The sequence below is a fragment of the Macrobrachium nipponense genome, chromosome 7 (genome assembly GCF_015104395.2).
Source record: "Macrobrachium nipponense isolate FS-2020 chromosome 7, ASM1510439v2, whole genome shotgun sequence".
Taxonomy (NCBI): domain Eukaryota; kingdom Metazoa; phylum Arthropoda; class Malacostraca; order Decapoda; family Palaemonidae; genus Macrobrachium; species Macrobrachium nipponense.
The window spans coordinates 26,450,073-26,469,779 of record NC_061109.1 but is presented as its reverse complement, the minus strand read 5'-3'; the positions used below and the strand labels follow the sequence as shown (position 1 = coordinate 26,469,779).

Sequence of the window (19,707 nt, the reverse complement as noted above, 5' to 3'; positions counted from 1 at the left end):
CTCTTCCCATCTTTTTATTCCCCTCTACCTGTGGTTAGAGGGACACGGTCGTCACCCTGCTGGATAAGGACAAGATGCAGGTAGCTACTCAACAGAGCCCCATCCCTATCCCTTTCACTAGGGATAGGAGCGTGTATTCCACCCTTCCTCCAACAAGGGGGAGGAAGTGGATGCCAGCTTGAGACAACCCATACTTTATGTTGCCTCTTGCAAACAGGAACAAGTTCTTGCTTGCTGGTACGAAGAGATACGCTTGCCTCTCTCTTAGTACTCGGCCCAGAGGTCTGACCATTGATCCTGCGGTGCACACCCCGATCAATCGGACAGAGGCTTGGATCCCTCCCTCGCTCTTACGACCAGGGATGGCCAATTCCAGGGATGGACGAACACCAGTCTGTTCATCAAAAGACTCAGATTCCTCCCACCAAGAATCAGTCTTCCTATTGTTAAAGACCGTTTGTATTACGTATCGGAACAAATGACAATTTGTCGAAAATTGCATTTTCCTAACTATACAAACCTGAGGTCCTTTAACATAAAGTCCCTCCTCATGCCACCCCTCACTCTGCGTATTTTGCATGGGCCAAAAGCAAAAGTGATTTGTTTACCTCCCAGACGATCGGACAAGCAGTTAACTACCGTTCTCCCCTTGTTCGAAGCTTACGACCGTTCCAGCTGCCGCTTAGCTACTTCCTATTGTTAAAGGACCTCAGGTTTGTATAGTTAGGAAAAAATGCAATTTTCGACAAAAATTGTCATTTGAGAGAAAGGAGGCAGAAAACTAGTCATCGAAGGAAGGATAGGTGGCTGCCTGTTAAGAGGACAGGCAGTCCCCGGCTCCTCCTCCGCGTTTTTCAGCCTTTGAGTCTCCTCCTAGTAGCCGACGCATTAGAGAACGTGATTACGTTCCTCATGAAAGGGCGTCTAGGAGAGATGAATTTGACAGAGACATGAGTTGTCGCACAGGCGGCCGGCGCCTTTGTCAAAAGGCTGAGAACGCTCAAGGATCCATATCGGAAGTTCAAGCTTTGCAGGTTGATGATCAAGCTCGGCGTCTTAAGCAGCGAAGCGCTTACCAGGACGCTCGAGAAGACGCTTTTCAAGACCGCGCGGACACGCTCGCCAAGACGCTTCAGCTGACGCGTTTTCAGGACGCACGGCGTCCTACACATCATGACGCTCAGCAAGACGCTCGAGCTGACGCTGTTCAGGACGCACGGCGTCCTACACATCAGGACGCTTCTCAGAACGCGCGGCACCTTGCATATCGGGACGCTTTCCAGGACGATCAACAGTTGAGTCCGAAGCGTCAGGATGTTTCTCATGTTAAAGTGTCGAAGTCATCGCGATCTTTGAAGGGCGCTGATGACCGAGAGAAGGATTTGTCTAGTGATCGCTGCCCTACGGATGACGACGAACCAAATACGTCAGCGTCGTCAGACTATAAGACGTTGACGGATTTACTTAAGAAATTGTTCCCAGATAATTTTCAAGCGCCCGTTCCTTGCTCTCCACCTTCACAATTTGCCTCATCGAAGGCCAGGAAGGCTCCTGGCTTCGTTAAGATGGCCACTTCGCTCTCTGCGAAGAGAGCGTTTAAGAGAGTCCAGGATTGGATGGATTCAAGGAAGGTTAAAGGGAAGACTTCGTTTGCACTTCCTCCATCTAGACTGAAAGGGAGAGCTGGGATCTGGTACGAAACGGAGAGAAGCAGGATTGAAAGCACCGTCTTCTTCTCAAGGAGATTTCGCCAATTTGGTGGATGCTCCAAGGAGGTCTTATTTGTCATCGGCTAAGGTTTCCTGGACAATGACGGAGACAGATCATCACCTCAAGGGGTTATTTAAGACGCTAGAAGTGTTTAACTTTTTAGATTGGTGCCTCGGGGCTTTGGATGTACAATCGAGGAGTCAAGACTCGATTTCGCTAGAAGAGCTTTCGAGTGTATTAGCTTGTATGGATAGAGCAGTAAGGGATGCCTCTGATGAGTTAGCATCTCATTTTGCTACAGGTCTGCTAAAGAAGAGAGCTCTCTATTGTAGCTTTGCGGCGAAAGCAGTTTCTCCCGCTCAGAAAGCGGAGTTATTATTTGCCCCCTTCTCTACGCACCTATTTCCGCAGTCCATGATTAAGGATCTGTCGGTAAACTTGCAAGAAAAAGCAACAAGGGACCTCTTGACTCAATCTTCCAGACGACCTACTCCTCAGGCTTCTACTTCAACAGCTCCAGCACCCAAGAAGAAATTTAAGCCCTTTCGTGGAGCACCTTCCTCTAGAGGTTCTTCTAGAGGAAGGGGGTCCTTCAGAGGTAAGGTCTCTTCTATCAAGAAGGGAAAAAATTGACGTTTCTGCCCTTCAGGCACCTGTAGGTGCGAGACTCACCTTATTTGCTCAGGCATGGAGGACGATAGGGGCGGACACATGTGATCGAGAGAGGATACAAGATCCCTTTCCTCTCTGCGCCTCCTTTGAGCACGAAGCCAATAGACCTGTCGCCCGCATACCAGTCAGAGAAGCAACAGATCTTACTCGACCTTCTAGATCAAATGTTGGAAAAGAAGGCCGTAGAGGAAGTCCTGATGCTGGATTTCCCCAGGCTTCTACAACAGGTTATTCCTGGTTCCGAAGCAGTCTTGGGGATGGAGACCTGTCCTAGACGTCAGCAGACTGAACATTTTTGTAAAGAAAGAAAAATTCAGGATGGAAACTTCTCAGTCTGTGCTAGGGGCCTTGAGACCAGGGGATTGGATGGTGTCATTGGACCTTCAAGACGCTTATTTCCACGTCCCGATCCATCCCCAATCAAGAAGTTCCTGAGGTTCGTCTTAAAAGGGCAGGTTCTTCCAGTTTCAGGGCTCTGTGCTTCGGTCTGAGTACGGCGCCGATGGTTTTTTACTTTCCTCATGCGGAATGTGCGAAATGGCTGGCTTTCACCTATCGAAGATAGAGTCTCGCTCTACCTGGACGACTGGCTAATCAAGTCGTCTTCAAAAAGTCAAGGTGCCTGGAGGACCTTCAGAATTGACATTACAGCTGACGAAGGCCCTGGGCCTTATAGTAAATTACGAGAAGTCCCATCTGATCCCCACGCAGTCCATCGTGTATCTGGGGATTCAGATGGATTCAGCGGCTTTTCAAGCTTTTCCATCAAAGGAACGTCAGCAGAGATGCTTAGAGAAAGTGTCAGCCTTCTTAGGGAAAGAAAACATGCTCGGCGAAGGAATGGATGAGTCTGCTGGGAACCATTTCTTTCTTCGCTGGAGAAGTTTGTTTCCCTGGGGAGGTTGCACCTCAGGCCACTCCAGTTTTTTATGGCAGAAAACTGGAAAGACCCCCACAAAAAGAATCTAGACTCGACTTTGATTATCTCAAAAGTGGTCAAGGATCAACTGAAGTGGTGGCAAGATCCGACCCAAACTCTCGGAAGGAATGTCCCTCAAGCTTTTTGAGCCCGACCTAGTGTTGTTCTCAGACGCCTCCATGGTGGGCTGGGGAGCAACACTAGGAAAGGAGGAAGTGTCAGGCCTCTGGAGAGGGGAACAGAGGTCCTGGCACATAAACTTAAAAGAATTGGAGGCTATTCGGTTGGCTCTTCAGTTCTTCAAAGAACGATTGGTGGGCCGAGTTGTCCAGATCAACTCGGACAACACTACGGCTCTCGCTTACATCAAAAGCAGGGGGGGACACACTCTCGATCACTGTTCATGATAGCGAGAAGACATCCTTCTATGGGCGAAAGCTCGAAACATAGTGATCCTGACAAGGTTCATTTCAGGAATTCAAAATGTTCGAGCGGATCTTTTAAGCCGTCAACATCAGATGCTTCCCACAGAATGGACCCTACATCTAGAAGTTTGTCAAGAGCTATGGAAGTTGTGGGGACGGCCGCTAGTCGACCTCTTCGCAATCTCGAAAACGAAGAGGCTTCCGATTTATTGCTCTCCAGTTCTCGATCCAGAAGCAATAGCGGTAGATGCCATCCTATGGGACTGGACGGGGATGGATGTGTACGCCTTTCCCCCGTTCAAACTCTTAGGAGAGGTAACAAGGAAGTTTGTGGCGTCCCCAGGAGCGAGAATGACTCTGATCGCCCCCTTTTGGCCCTCAAGCGATTGGTTCACGGAGGTCATGTCTCTTCTGGTAGACTTCCCGAGAACCCTGCCAGAGAGAGTCGATCTTCTCAAACAGCCCCACTTCGAGAGGTACCACGGAAACCTCTCCGCTCTGAGTCTGACTGCGTTCAGACTATCAAGAAGTTGGCCAGAGCGAGAGGTTTTTCAAGATCAGTGGCAGAGGCTATTGCCAATGCGAGAAGAGCTTCCTCTCGAGCAGTTTATCAGTCGAAGTGGGCTGTCTTCAGGAGATGGTGTAGGAAGAAAGGTATTTATCCTCCACGACCTCTGTGAACCAAATCGCTGAGTTTCTCCTGCATTTGAGAAATGTGGACAACTAGCAGTGCCCACAATAAAAGGATACAAGAGTATGCTGTCAGCTGTCTTCCATCACAGAGGATTAGACCTGACAAATGATAAAGATCTTCACGATCTTTTGAGATCGTTTGAGACAACCAAAGTACTACAACCGAAGGTTCCATCATGGAACCTTGATGTAGTTCCTAAGGTTTCTTGATGTCGGCTCCCTTTGAACCTCTGCATGCTGCCTCATTGAGAGACACTACTAGAAAGGCGATTTTCCTAACTGCTCTTGCCACGGCAAAGAGGGTTAGTGAAATTCAGGCAATTAGTAAAGATGTGGGTTTCAGAGGACACAGTGCAGTGTGCTCCTTGGATCCTAATTTCTTAGCGAAGAATGAGAACCCATCTAACCCCTGGCCAAAAACCTTTGAAATCAAGGGGTTGGCAGAGTTCATCGGACAAGAGCCAGAGAGAGTCCTGTGCCCTGTCAGGGCTCTCAAATTTTACATGCAAAAGACCAAAGATTGTCGGGGTCCTTCTGAGAACTTATGGTGTTCTGTTAAGAGACCCGACTTTCCTATGTCGAAGAATGCACTGGCATTCTTCTTACGAAGCACCATCAGGGAGGCCCATGCGTCCTGCTCGGATGGTGATATGAAGCTTTTGAAAATAAAAGCCCATGAAGTGAGAGCTGTTGCAACTTCAATGGCATTTCGAAAGAATATGGCACTTAATGATATCATTAGCGCTACTTTTTGGCGAAGCAACTCTGTGTTTGCTTCACATTACCTGCGGGATGTGAAGACGGCATATGAGAACTGCGAGTCGCTTTGGACCATACATATCCGCAGAAATGGTGTTGGGGGCAGGGAGCAGCACAAATACTATCCTATAGAAAAGGGGTAGGTGTGCTTTTTAATTTTGGTGTTGGTTTATGGTTGAAGGGTTAGTAGCTTGAGGCGCTTTCCCTTTCTTTAGCCTAGAAGTTATGGGACTAACTTCGATAGGTTAGGTCAGGTGGTGGTTTTTAGCTTCGTTGCCCTCACAGTATGGTCAATATGGTCTAGTCACATTGTGGTCACGCCCCCGTTGACAGATCATCTAGAGCGCACCAACTACACAGGTCACTACCTTGTTGGCAACTCTAGTAAAGCAAAAGCAGACTTAGGTGACAGTAATCAAGAAGTCAGCTATGCTAACAGGTAAGGAATCAAGATGTCAATCATCTGCACTTGAGGTGTTTCCTAATCCTTCTATTCTGTCCCTTCCCACCTCCAATGGTGGGATTCAGCTATATATATATCTGACAGGTAAGTTTCATTTGGAACAAAATGGTTATTGGTTATGATACCAAATAAAGTTTGATTCATACTTAACCTTGGCAGAAGATCATATATAATTAAAGTACCCACCCACCTCCCCTCAGGGGACAGTGGTATGAAAAATCTGAATAGAAAATGGGAATGATTCCTGATATCCGCCTCCCAGAGGCGGGAATGGGTACTAACCACCTGGCCGCGCACTGCGTGTGCCGGGAGTTTTGAAATTCTGTCGGACGTCGGAGAATACAGCTATATATATATCTGCCAGGTAAGTATGAACAAACTTTATTGTATCATAACAATAACATGTATGATTCGTATGTACGCAAATTAGAGCGTGATAGAATCAGGAGGTCTTCCTCCAAGACTGCATCAGTAAACAGAAGTCAGGGTAATGAACCTACTAACCTTAAGTAGACTTTATTTTGCTTAACTCTGTGGTATGGCCTACGGGCCTTGAGGTCGTGTCTGCGAGAGGTAATACCCTTTCTGTTATTGTGGATTCCATCCGTATCTTGGAATCTAAAATGCTCTCTCTCCAATCAGTGTTGTGAGTGTAGTGAGGTTGTTAGTGCCCCTAGTGTTGTGGAGGGGGCGTCAGATCGGCCCTATAATACCTCTAGGCCTCTATAATGCCTCTAGCCTGGACCTCTGCTGTACACTCAGGAATCAGGGAATGGGCAAGTCGAAAGCTGAAGGAGGGTTACGGGGACTCCCCACCAATCTGACGTCCCTTCGGCAGGACCTGAAGACTTTTCCCAGGTTGCCAAAGATCGTGCATGTGCACAAACCATATAGGATTGCTTCTCGTCCTCCGAGGGGTCCTCCCCGTGCAGGGGTTGGAGCTTTGGAAGGACTCGCGCCCTCTAAACAGAAGCTTATAGAAGAGGACGCTTCACGTCCTCTCTCGTCGTGCGTTGCAATCGTCGCCTGAACATTTTGACGACTTTCCACCACAGAAGAGAACAAAGACGCAAGATGTCGCACAGGCGGCCGTCGTCTTTGGTCTCAGAGAGGAGGACGCTTCACGTCCTTTCTCTTCTGCTGCTTTGCGGTCGTCTCCGGAGAGTTTTGCTGCCTTTCCTCTGCAAAAGAAGACCAGGATCCTCTGAGAAGGAGTCTTCTTCGACAAAGATCATCCTTTCATGCAGCAATAACTTGCTTCGTTGCTTGCCGAGAGAGAGGCAGAGCCGCGTCGTTGGAGGAAGGATGATAGACTGCCTATCAAGAGGTACAGACAGTCCCCCTCGCCTTCTCTTCGCTCGTCTCTTTCTCCTGTTTCGTCGCCCTCTGGATTTCGTGCGGCTCCCCAGCGGTTGTCTAGAGGGCGCGAGGAACGTCTCCCCAAACGTTCTTCTGTCGAGAGGAAGGAACGTCGTTACTCTCGTAGCAAAGATTGTTTTTTTGCTCCCCAAGATGCTCCCCTCTTCTCTCTTCGTGACGCTCCGTATGCGGAATGTGACGTTCGCTCTGCTGCTAAGCAGAATGTTGTTCAAGCTGTTAAGCTTGACACCGGGCAAGCTGCTTCGCTTAGTCAAGCAGTTTGCCAAGACACCCCTCGCTCGTCCCTGAGGGACGCTCCATCTGCTGCCAAGCATGACGCTAGTTCGGCAGCTAAGCTGGACGCTTCTCAAGCTGCTAAGCTGGACGCTTTGCATTCGGCTTCGTCACGAGCTGCTCGTCAGGACGCCCAGCGTGACGCTTTTCTGGACGCTCGTTAGGACACCCAGCGTGACGCTTTCCTGGACGCTCGTCAGGACGCCCAGCGTGATGCTTTTCTGGACACTCGTCAGGACGCTCAGCGTGACGCTTTTCTAGAAGGAGACTCTAGTAAACTTAAAGCAGTTTTCGGGGTCATAAAACGCCTCTTCTGCATTCAGGACTGCGCTGCTGAAGGGGAACCTTCAGGTCCTACCTGCCGTAAGCCCAGTCTTCAAGCAGGAATAAGGCTCCTTCCTCGATTTCTACGGGAATCGGGAAGTATATATGCTCGAATTACTCGATTACTTTCTGTCATATGAGTGGGTTCCCCCCATTGACAAGATACTGAATGTTTTGTCAGGTAAGTGGCTAAGCCCCCATTGACGAAATATAAAATCTTTGTCACGTAAATAGGTTAGTTCACATTGACAAAGATCCTAATAACATATCGCGTAAGCAGGTAAGCTCTCATTGACAAGATTCAGAAGAACCCTCATTCATAGGTCACTACCTCGCTGAGGCTCTTAGGGGAAACAGACTTGTAGACTACGTCCATGAAGTCTTCTGTCCGATAACATAAGAAGCTGAGCTGTCCTCTTCGGTTCTCGGTTCTAACTTGAGGCTCTCCTTCGGCTAATGCTAATTCGTTCTCTTGGCTAAGAGAACGAAGATAGTCGATCTCCATTCCCTCTCTTCCTCGTCGAGGAAAGAATGTAGTAGGGAGGTAGCTGTTCAAGTGACTACAATACCCTACGTATTTTACCTTCACGTCTTATTACTATTAAGCGATTGTATGGTTCAAGTTATATACGCATACCGTGGTTATCCCTACGGATGGCAACCGAGAGGACTATTATTCTAATTGCATTTAATCGGTAATCCCTGCAACCATTTTAGATATTTAAGGTATTGTTACGACAACACCAACTCAGCTTCTGTATTTAGCGAAATCTGTTTTGCTTAAATATATACCTGCTTGAGAGTTTCTTTCTGCTCGATGATGATAACAAACCTATTCCTTCATAGAATGGAATAGCTGGCAACTCAGGCGGAATAGTGCGAGACAGCGAACGTAGGCTGCTGTCACTGTAGAGCAGCTCAGTACCAGCTGGTTCTCTGCCATGCGCGGTCGGTTACGTCTCTCTCTCCTGCGGGATTGACTGACTAACCATATCTCTGCCCTACAATCACGGACTTTAGCCTCGGGTTGAGGGGAATTCTCGCATGCATGAATGAACATCGCCTTCGCTTTGCGAGAATTTTTTCAACAGAGATATCTCTAAGACCTTTTCGGTTCTGTTTACCGCACTGTAACAGAATTCTGTACGAGTCTACCACGGCATAGCACTAGAATAATGCACACCTGGTTAGGCAAAGCGCAGCCTTATTGGGGAAGGAAACATGCTCGGTGAGGGAAGGGATGATTCTGCTGGGGACCATTTCCTCACTGGAGAAGTTTGTTTCCCTGAAGAGACTGCAATTCAGACCTCTCCAGTTTTCCGGCATATCATCGAAGATCTGGAAGTGATTCTGAACATCTCTCAGTAGGTCAACGATCACCTAAGGTGATAGAGAGTAAATGCCAGGCATCTGGAGAGGGGAACAGATGTCCTGGCACATAATCTAAAAGAATTGGAAGCAATTCGGTTGGCTCTCCAGTTCTTCGAAGAACGAGTTTTGGCTGAGTGGTCCAGATCAACTCGGATAATTCCACAGCTCTCGCATATCCCAAGAAGTATCGAGAAACACTCTCTCGGTCCCTGTTCGAGTTAACGAGAGAGAACCTGTTATGAGCACAGGCATGGAACGTAACGATCCTCAAGAGGTTCGTTGCAGGATTGCAGAACGTCCGTGCGGATCTTCTCGACCGACGGCAGCAACTACTGACATCCGAGTGGACTCTTCACTTAGAAGTATGTCGAGAGTTGTGGAGACTTTAGGGGCATCCTTTGATAGATCTCTTCACAATGTTGAAGACGAAGAGGCTTCCTCTAGACTGCTCCCTTGTTCTCGATCCGGGAGCGGTAGCAATAGACGCCATCCTATGGAATTGAAAGGGGATGGATGTTTAATCTCTTTTCCCCTATTCAAACTCTTAGGAGAAGTAATAAGATAATTTGCGGCGTCAGAGGGAGCGAGGATGACGCTGATCGCCCCATGTTGGCCTTCGAGCGACTGGTTCACAGAGGTCGTGTCCTTCCTAGCGCACTTCCAAGGACCCTTCCTGAGAGAGTATGTCTACTCTAACAGCCTCACTTCGAGAGGTACCACAAAACCTCTCCGCTCTGAGTCTGACCGTGTTCAGACTATCGAGAAGTTGACCAGAGTGAGAGGCTTTTCAAGACTAGTGGCAAGTGGGATTGCCAAGGCAAAGAAAAGCTTCCCATCTTGCAGTGCACCAATCGGAGTGGGCCATTTTCTGAAGATGGTGCAGGAAGAATGGCTTTTCCTCCACCTCGACCTCTGTGAATTAGATTGCCGTCTTCCCTTTCCGTCTGAGGAATGTGGATAAGCTGGGAGTCCCGACTATTAAAGAATACAGAAGTATGTTGTCGACGGCCTTTAGACTCGAAGATTTGGATCTGTCGAACAACAAAGCCCTTCACGATCTTTGAGGTCTGTTGAAATCTCGAAACTGTCTAAATCGAAGCTTCCGGCATGGAACTTAGACATAGTCTGGAAGTTCCTGATGTCGAAGCTTTTCGAACCTCTCCTTTCTGCAAACTTAAAGCACGTGACCAGAAAGGCTAATTTTTCTAACCACTCTAGCTACGACAAAGAGGGTTAGTGGGGTTTAAGCCATCAGCGGACATATTGGCTTTAGAGGACATATTGGCTTTAGAGGACATAATGCGGTGTGTTCTCTAAGCCCTTCGTTCTTGGCTAAGAATGAAAACCCGTCTAACCCTTGGCCCAGGAGCTTGGAGACCAAGGGGATGTCAAAATTTATTGGGAAAGAGCCAGAGAGAGTCCTGTGCCCTGTCAGGGCTCTCAAGTTTTATCTAAAAAGAAAAGTCGAGATCCTTCGGACAATCTGCGGTGTTCTGTAAAAAGACCAGACTTGCCCATGTCAAAGAACGCCCTGGCGTCCTTTTAAGGAGCTCTTTCAAAGAGGCTCATTCGTCATGTTTGGACAAGGTTTTTAAAACCTTTTAAAGTGAATGCTCACGAGGTGAGGGCGCGGCCTTGGAGGCATTTCAAAAGAGCATGGCACTCAGTAATATCCTGAGTGCCATGTTTTAGTGAAGCAACTCTGTGTTCGCTTCACAATACCTGTGGGATGTGAAAACGACATATGAGATCTGCTGCTCTCTAGGGCCATACGTGTCCGCTGACACAATCTTGGGGGCAAGAAGTACCACTCATCCTATCCTGTAGAAAATGGTTAGGAAGAGTTGTTAATTATAGTTGTTGGGTCGCCGCCAGTGGCGGACTTCTCAATTCTTAAGCTTTAGTTAAACATCTTTAACTTTGGCTAGGTTGGTCAGGTGGTGATATATATTACTTCTTAGCCCTCATTGTATGGTCAATATGGTCTAGTCACTTTGTGGTCACGCTCCCGTTGACAGATCATCCAGAACTCACCAGCTATACAGGTCACTACCTTGCTGGAGACTCTAGTAAAGCAAAAGCCGACTTGGGTGACAGTAATCACGAAGTCAGCTATGCTAACAGGTGGAACCAAGATGTCAATCATCTGCAGGCAATTTGTTTCCTAAAATCATTCTATTCTGTCCCTTCCCACCTCCAATGGTGGGATTCAGCTATATATATATCTGACAGGTAAGTTTCATGAACAAAATGATATTGTTATGATACAATAAAGTTTGTTTATAATTACCTGGCAGATATATATAATCAAGTACCCACCCACCTCCCCTCAGGGGACAGTGGCATTAGAAAATCTGAATAGAAAATGGGAATGGTTCCTGATACCCGCCTCCCAGCGGCGGGAATGGGTACTAACCACCTGCCCGACCACTGCGTGTGCCGGGAGTTTTGAAATTCTGTCGGACTTTGGAGAATGCAGCTAGTATATATATATCTGCCAGGTAAGTATGAACGAACTTTATTGTATCATAACAATATCATTTTTATCTTCTACATTAAAACTTGGGAATTATAGAGCCCATGGGTAGGCTGTAAATTTAGATCTCATTCTCATGACTATTAGGTTAGCTTCATCAAAGTATGTTGGCGAGTTGCAAGGCCTCTGTTGAAAGATTTGAGACATTTTTGGTCCTTCCTTCCAGGACTTTTGTTTGTTTTGGGGGAAATTGAAGGAGATACTTTTGTAACCAGTGCAAGCCTTGTGGCACCATCTGAGGAATACCTGACCTCTAAGGCCAAACTGTCTGTGGCTCTATAGTTCTGGCTTTGTGTAGTGATCAAACAGGATTATGATTCATAAACAATTTTTGGTGACCATTTCCAGCCCATGCTGGTCTGGATACCTAGTGTGAGCTGGAAATGGTTCTTGAAGCTTGGTTTTGAAAGTTTACAAATTACAGTACACTGTACAGTGGTACCTCAGGATACAAAATTAATCCGTTCCGAGGCGGCCTTCGTAACCTGAGTTTTTCGTATCTTGAACCGCATTTTACATGTAAATTGCCTAATTCGTTCCAAGCCCTACAAAAACACCCCAGGAAATTTTATAATAAAGCTAAATTGACCAATAAACAATGAAATTCAACAATTTGGACCATTCAATACCTAACTTATTTACAGGTACTATGTAGTACATATTAGACTACATAGTACCTGTAAATAAAGTGAATTAGTGTATACATTGTATACAAGAAATACTGTATGTACATATGTAGTAAAATGTGGAACCTTACCTTTCGAGTGAGGCTATCTCCGAAAGTGGAGGAGGACAAATGGCAGAAAACTTGTACGTGCACTTAACTTTACGAAACACATTAAAAAATGTCAGGAAACATTAAGACTAAACTTTACGAAACACATTAACAAATGGCACAAAACCTTAACACTTAACCTTACAAAAAACTTAAAATTAAATTTTTTTTCTCTCTTTTTTTTGTATTTTTACATTTGTTTACTTTTTATACTTTTTTTTTCAAAATTTCAATTTCTTCACTACTTTCACTCTCTGTATTTTTGTAGTATCACTTGGATCTTCCTGTTTGCTTACTCCTACTAAAGGCCTCTTTAGAAAATAACTATCCAAGGAAGATTGCTTCTGCCTGCTTTTCAAAATGTTCCTGAAACGACTCAGGCAAACGTCATCGAACTGCACAAGCATACGACCTGTGTAAGCCTTTTCGGGGTGTCTCTTTTCTACAAATGATTGCACCTTAAGAAAAGCAGCTAGAGCATTCTTAATTTCTGCCTTTGTCATAGGGTCGTCCTTCTCCTCCTCGCCGGTGCTAGAGAACTCTTCTTGAACAACGTTATGTTGCATGGCTTCCAACTCCTTTAGGTCATTCGTCATAAGCTCCTGTTGGTGCTCCTCAAGATGGTCATTGATGTCGTCCTCGTCGACGACCAGCCCCATGGACTTGCCGAGTGCAACGCTCTCGTTAAGATTTGGTTGCGAAACAGTTTCAGGATCGTCAACTGTTTCTGAATCTGCACCAGCTTTGCCCACGTCGAACCCCTCGAAGTCTCGGGCGGATACAGCATCAGGCCAGAGTTTCCTTCGTGAAGAATTCAAGGTTCGCCTCAAAACCTCCTGCCAAACTTGATCGATGAGTCAGATGCATATCACGATATCGAAATGCTCCCTCCAAAATTCACCCAAGGTGAGGTTTGTGGTATCGGTGATGTCGAAACATCTCTTGAAAAGATGTTTCGTATACAGCTTCTTGAAGTTCGATATCGCTTGCTGCACCATGGGCTGGAGGAGAGGGGTGGTGTTAGGTGGAAGATAAAGAACCTTGATGAAAGAATACTCCGCTAGGATATCTTCTTTGAGGCCAGGAGGGTGAGCAGGGGCTTTGTCCAACAACAGCATACATTTCAGAGGGAGGCGCTTCTCTTCCAAGAATTTCTTCACTGTCGGGCCGAAACACAGATTTACCCACTCGGTGAACAAAAGTCTCGTTACCCAGGCTTTCGCATTAGCCCTCCACATCACTGGAAGCTTCTCCTATACAAGCACTTTGTGGGCCTTAAAGGCTTGAGGTGTCTCCAAATGATAGACAAGTAGGGGCTTCACCTTGCAATCCCCACTGGCATTCGAACAAAGTGCGAGCGTAAGCCTGTCTTTCACAGGCTTATGCCAGGGTAGCTTCTTCTCTTCCTGCGTGATGTACGTCCGACGAGGCATTTTTTTTTAAAAAAAGGCCAGTCTCATCACAGTTGAAGACTTGCTGAGAACTGTAGCCTTGTTGATCGCCATCTCGTCGAACGTCTTAATAAAGGCTTCTGCCACTTTCGTGTCTGAGCTGGCCGCCTCCCCATGCCGCACCACTGAATGGATGTCCGTCTGTTTACAGAATTTTTCAAACCACCCCTGAGAAGCCTTGAAGTCTGGGGTTGGCATCGATGTTCCTTCTCCTCCGTTGTCTTCGGCCTGGGCAGTCAAATCGCTGAAAATAGCGCTGGCCTTGTGGGAGATTGCTTTCTTGGTTATCGTATCGCCAGCGATTTCTTTGTCTTTTATCCAGACAAGAGGCAGCCTCTCCATCTCGTCGTGCACGTGGCTCCTCTTGTTGGACAAAATAGTCATGCCCTTGGAAGGTGTAGCTGCTTTGATGGCTTCCTTCTGCTTAAGAATGGTGCCTATCATCGACGGATTTCGGCTGTATTCCTTAGCGATCACACTCAACCGCATGCCAGCTTCATACTTTTTAATGATCTTCATCTTTGTCTCCATAGAAAGCATCCTCTTCCTTCCATGAACTTCAGCAACTTTCTTGGGACCCATGACTACGCATACTGTACGTAATTAAGCTATGTAGTATATACTAAAGTTCTCACACAACACGATAATGTACTAGTACAATGAAATCACTGACACAAATTTACGTTAACAAACGAAATTGTATATGTGAACGAACGAATTCCGCGTGTACACAAATGCTGGTGCGAAGCAGTGGGCGAAGGACGCCTTTACATAGAGCACGATGGGAGAGAAGCTGACCAATAGAAGAGCAGGATCTTTTGGCGGTGACTAGCAACAGGAGCCAATGGGAGAGCGGGAGGATGGTGGCGAGTCTACTCAGTTGGTGGCGTGCGTGTTTTAAAATTGTTATTGGTGGTCCGGGCGAATCTCCGGGCTTTACAGCAACAACCTTTCGTAACCTGAATTATTTATCGTATGTAGAGCCAAAAAATCTTTGTATGTATTTGCTTTAGTAACTTGAATTTTCATACATTCAACTTACCTGTCAGATATATACATAGCTATCGACTCCGTCGTCCCCGACAGAAATTCGAATTTCGCGGCACACGCTACAGGTAGGTCAGGTGATCTACCTGCCTGCCGCTGGGTGGCAGGACTAGGAACTATCCCCGTTTTCTAATCAGATTCTCTCTTCCACCTGTCTCCTGCGGGGAGGCTGGGTGGGTCTTTAATTGTATATATCTGCCAGGTAAGTATGTATGAAACTTTATTGTATCATAACAATATCATTTTTCATAAGCTGGGACTTTTGTATGTCGAGGTACCACTGTACTTTTAAATATTAATAAACATTACCTTAATATAATTTATCTAGCCCTAAATCCCCAAAAACCGCACCAAAATTTACCACATTGGCAACCCTGTTACCTCCTATTCTGTCCGCTAGTTTGCAACGCTGCCGTTGCCAGTTATAAAACCTTCCCTGAAAATCAGTTGTTAACGAGCGCCCGTGTTGTTTACATCACGGCCGCTCTTTATAAATTTCCTAAACCTTTTTGTGCCTTTAAAGCTCTCATTAATTGTTAATGCGACTTTATGTTTATTACCACTCACATATTACATCCACGAAATAGTGAATTAACTTTTATTTCTATTGTGGTATTGATATTGTATTAGGAATTTTTGCGCGACCCGGAATTACGTGACCTGTCCAACAGTCCAGTGGATTGTCAAGATAATTCGATGCTTCTTTCTGCCAGCAACATCAGGAATTGCCCGGCTTGGGGGACAAGGATGAGTAGCAGGGAGTATTAACCCCATGACATTTGTAGCTTTGTCGTGGACAGGTTTGTGACTTGACTTATCATTATGACTTATGTATGCCTTGGTCTGACGAAGAATTGATGACTTAGCCTATATGAAACATTAAAGAATCTTGCAGCGTAACAGATTTATTAAGGAGAAAGAGAAATTGGTAGCTAGACCTGTATCTAATGATTTCCTTGATTTGTGCGTCCATGGTTCTGGCTCTTCGGTTTCGTTATCGTGTGATTCCGATTCCGAATTAATCGATGCTTTGCCACCTGTACAACTGGTAAATAGCGAAGTCATTTCTGATGTTGATTCAAAGGTTTTGGCAATGGAAACTAGTTGGAAACAAAAGTTTGAAAAATTACAGCTTAGTTTAGCTAGATAGACACATTTCAGCTAAGTTTTAACAAGCTGTCAGAGAATTTTGAAGAAGCTTTTACTAGAATGTCTAACACTCTTTAGATTTTGAGGGCTTCTCCCGCTCCGTAATGGATAGACAAGCTTCTAAGTATGGTCGAAGAATTTTTGTCCTCCATAATGCAGCCAGTTTCTCTTTGAGGACTCTCCTGGGCCATTTGTCATCCCTCATCCAACTGGTTCCCGGAGGTCGTCTCAGAATGAGGTCCCTTCAGTCGACACTTCGCCAGTTGTGGGATTTCGTGATAGTTGCCTCCTCTCCGCAATGTCGGAAGGATCTCCGTTGGTGGATGCAAGTTCACCGCCTCACGTCAGGGACATCTCTTCTTTTAGTTCCGCCGGACCTATGTTTTGGTCAGACGCCTCGGATCAAGGTTGGGGCGCGCACCTGGGCTCCGAGGCCGCTTCGGGCCTTTGGTCAGAGGAAGAGAGGATCATGTCATAAATTGGAAGGAACTAAGGGCAGTGTACCTAGGCCTTCTTTCATTTCAGGATCAACTGTGGGAGTCAGTTTTTGCGATCTTCGTCGACAACACCACAGCAGTCTCGTACTTGAGAAACCAAGATGGCACACAGTTGGACCTTCTCACTCAAGAAGCGCGATCAATCCTGTGTTGGGCAGAAGACGGGGATTACGTTTGTCCCTCAGTTTTTCCTGGGCCATCACAATGTCTTAGCAGACGCCTTGTCGAGACCGAATGAAGTTCAAGGGTCGGAATGGACACTTGCCAGGAAGTCTTCGACAGCCTCAGGAAGAAGTGGCCGGTCACAGTCGATCTGTTTGCCACCCCACTGAATTTTAGGTGCCAGATCTTCTTTGCCTCTTACCAGACTCCTCAGAGTGCCGGGACAGACGCTCTTTTGCAGGACTGGGAGGGCCTTCTAGCCTATGCATTTCCTCCGTTCGCTCTGGTGAGGTCAGTCCTCAACAAAGTGAGAGCAACCAAGTGTCTGGATCTCGCCTTGATTGCCCCCTTCTGGCCACAAAAGGAGTGGTTTCCCGACCTACTGGAAGCTCTGGTGGAGCCCCCCATTCTTCTGACAGAGAGACCAGATCTTCTCAAACAACCCCATTTTCATCGGTTCCATCAGAGGCTCCACATGCTCATCTTCATGCCTGGAGACTGTCAAGAGATTCTCCAAGCATGAAGGGTTCTCCTCCAGAGTGGCACAACAGTTGGCCGACCCAGTCTGCAGTATTCTCCTCGACATGGGACATTAATAAAGTCCTCAAAGTCTTTGGGTTCCCTCTGTTTGAGCCTCTGAATACGACCGATTTTAGGGACCTCTCTTCTAAGACACTCTTCCTTGTCTCGCTGGCTACAGTCAAGAGGGTGGGTGAACTGCAAGCACTCTCTTTTCTGGTTGCTAGATCTGGACAAGACATGATTTTGTCATACCTTCCCGAATTTGTCGTAAAGACTGAATCATCTGATAATCCCATTCCCAGGTCTTTCGTGCTGAAGTCGCTGGTCGACTTTGTCGGTAATTTAAATGAGGAATTATTTCTTTGCCCTGTTAGGGCGCTCTCATGCTTTTTACGCTGGACGAAGGACATTCAGGGTCGTCCCCGTTATTTGTTTGTTTCACCCCGAAATGTCAAGAGACCTATATCAAAGAATGGAGTATCCTTTTTTTCTCAGAGATCTTGTTATTAAAACTGGTGGTTCGGCGGCCTGTGAGGGCCAGACGCCGAGAGCACACAGTATTAGAGCAATTGCTACATCAGTAGCTTTTATGAAGAACGTCTCGGTTGCCAAGGTGCTTGAGGCAGCGACTTAGCGTTCTAATTCTGTTTTTTGCCTCCTTTTACTTGAGGGATATTTCTCTAGTTCTAGGTGACCTTCGTTCCTTGGGGCCGTTGGTGATGGCAGGACAGGTCGTCAGACAGGAGAATTAGGTAGTCTTCCTGATTTACATTGGTTGCTACCTGTATATTATTTTTTTTTTCATTTTTGTTGTATATATTTTTTTGTTTTTACATTATAACTTATGGCAGTTTTTGGTTTAGTTATAATGGGAATTAGGCAGTTTGGTGTTTAGGTGTTGTTGGTGACAAGGACTAGCTGCTTGACAACTCATGCTGCTTCCATTGTCAGTGTGACATGGGACCAGCCACTGGGTTGTCAGCACTGGCGACTATGCTTCTCCCAAAGTCGATGCCGACCTAGGACTAGCCACTGGTTCGCTTGTCCTGACAACTCACGCTTCTTCCATTGTCCTTCTGGATAGGGATTTAGTCGATGGATCGCCTGCTGTCATCTGGTGACTCGTTCACCATCTACTTTTTGTCTCACCTGTTTTCTCGGAGTCAGACACTCGTGCGAGATCAGGCGACATTTAGTAGCCCTGAGTTTCTTGTTGACGACGTCGGTTGCGTTGATACACCCTCCGATGATCGTTTAACATGAGACTAGGTTGGACTGCTGGCACTCGTCCTTCGGGACTGAGTCGCCTTTTTGCTCCGCGCTCCTTTCTCTTGGCACCAGAAAGCTCGAGTCAGGAGTTGCTCATGAGCCGATATCGCTGCTGGCGACGTTGGGTTGCGTTGATACACCCCCAATGTTTGCTTAGCTTTGAATCGCCCAGGCAGTCCAGACACTCATCCTTCAGAGAAAGAGTTGTCAATACCCGATCCTCTCTCTTGGCGCTAGACATTCATGAGAGAGCAGGTGTCGTTGTAGTGCTTGATAAAGTCATCGGGGTGCAGCCTTGCTGTCCTCATTTTGTCTGACTGGTCACCTGGTCGGTCACCTGGTCGGTCACCTGACTTTAGTAGAGACTGACTGACTATACACTTCGTTACTCCTTGTCCTTTACTACCGCAGTTCTGCGACATTATGGTAGGAGACTCGGAGTTCTTAGTATCTTAGACCTCGGGTTGAATTTTTAACTGCCTATGATATATATTTCTTTGATTGTTTTATGTCCTATTCTGTCCAAAGGGGAAATTATACTCAGATTCCCTCCTCCTTCTCAATGTGGTTAATCGAGCTAGATAAATTATATTAAGGTAATGTTATTAATATGGAATTTTTATTCTAAAATTAATATTAATAATACTTACCCGTATAATTTATCTAGTCCCACCCATCCTACCCCACGATCTGCCTATCACAACTGATTTTCAGGGAAGGTTTTATAACTGTCAACGGCAGCGTTGCCAACTAGCGGACAGAATAGGAGGTAACAGGGTTGCCAATGTTGCTATTTTGGTGCGGTTTTTGGGGATTTAGGGCTAGATAAATTATACAGGTAAGTATTACGTATTAATATTAATTTTAGAATAAAAATTCCATTTTTATATACCTGTTGGTATTCTATATTCAAAAAGGTTATGATTAAGCAAATCAGGATTCAGTAATTACCTTTTGGTATAGGTAAGAATAAAATATACTTACGTTCGTATCATCACTTGCCATTTTATTATGATCATTGAATTTGCTAAGTCTTGGTTTTGCTGGAAGTAAATAATATTTTTTAAGTCTGCTGGATTAAATAAGTAGCAAAACTTCCCTATTTCCTTGTTATTTTTTTTTTACATTGGCAAGAATCATGTTGCTCATAAAACAAAAGCAACAGAGGACTTTGATCACACCCTTATGGACTTGTTAAGAGCACCATCATCATCATCACTCTGCTGTTTATTACTTGAAAGCTGAATGAGGTTAACTACTATGCACTTAAGCTTCCAACACTGAGTTACGCACTTTATTTAGCTGAGCCA

The 19,707-nt window shown here is 46.0% G+C and overlaps 1 protein-coding gene across 1 annotated transcript in view; it reads left to right on the top strand.

Moving 5' to 3' along the window:
• Positions 1 to 19,707, top strand: part of LOC135217247 (malectin-A-like) — a 161,886-nt gene that overhangs the window by 12,878 nt on the left and 129,301 nt on the right. The gene's annotated exons all lie outside the window — the stretch shown is intronic.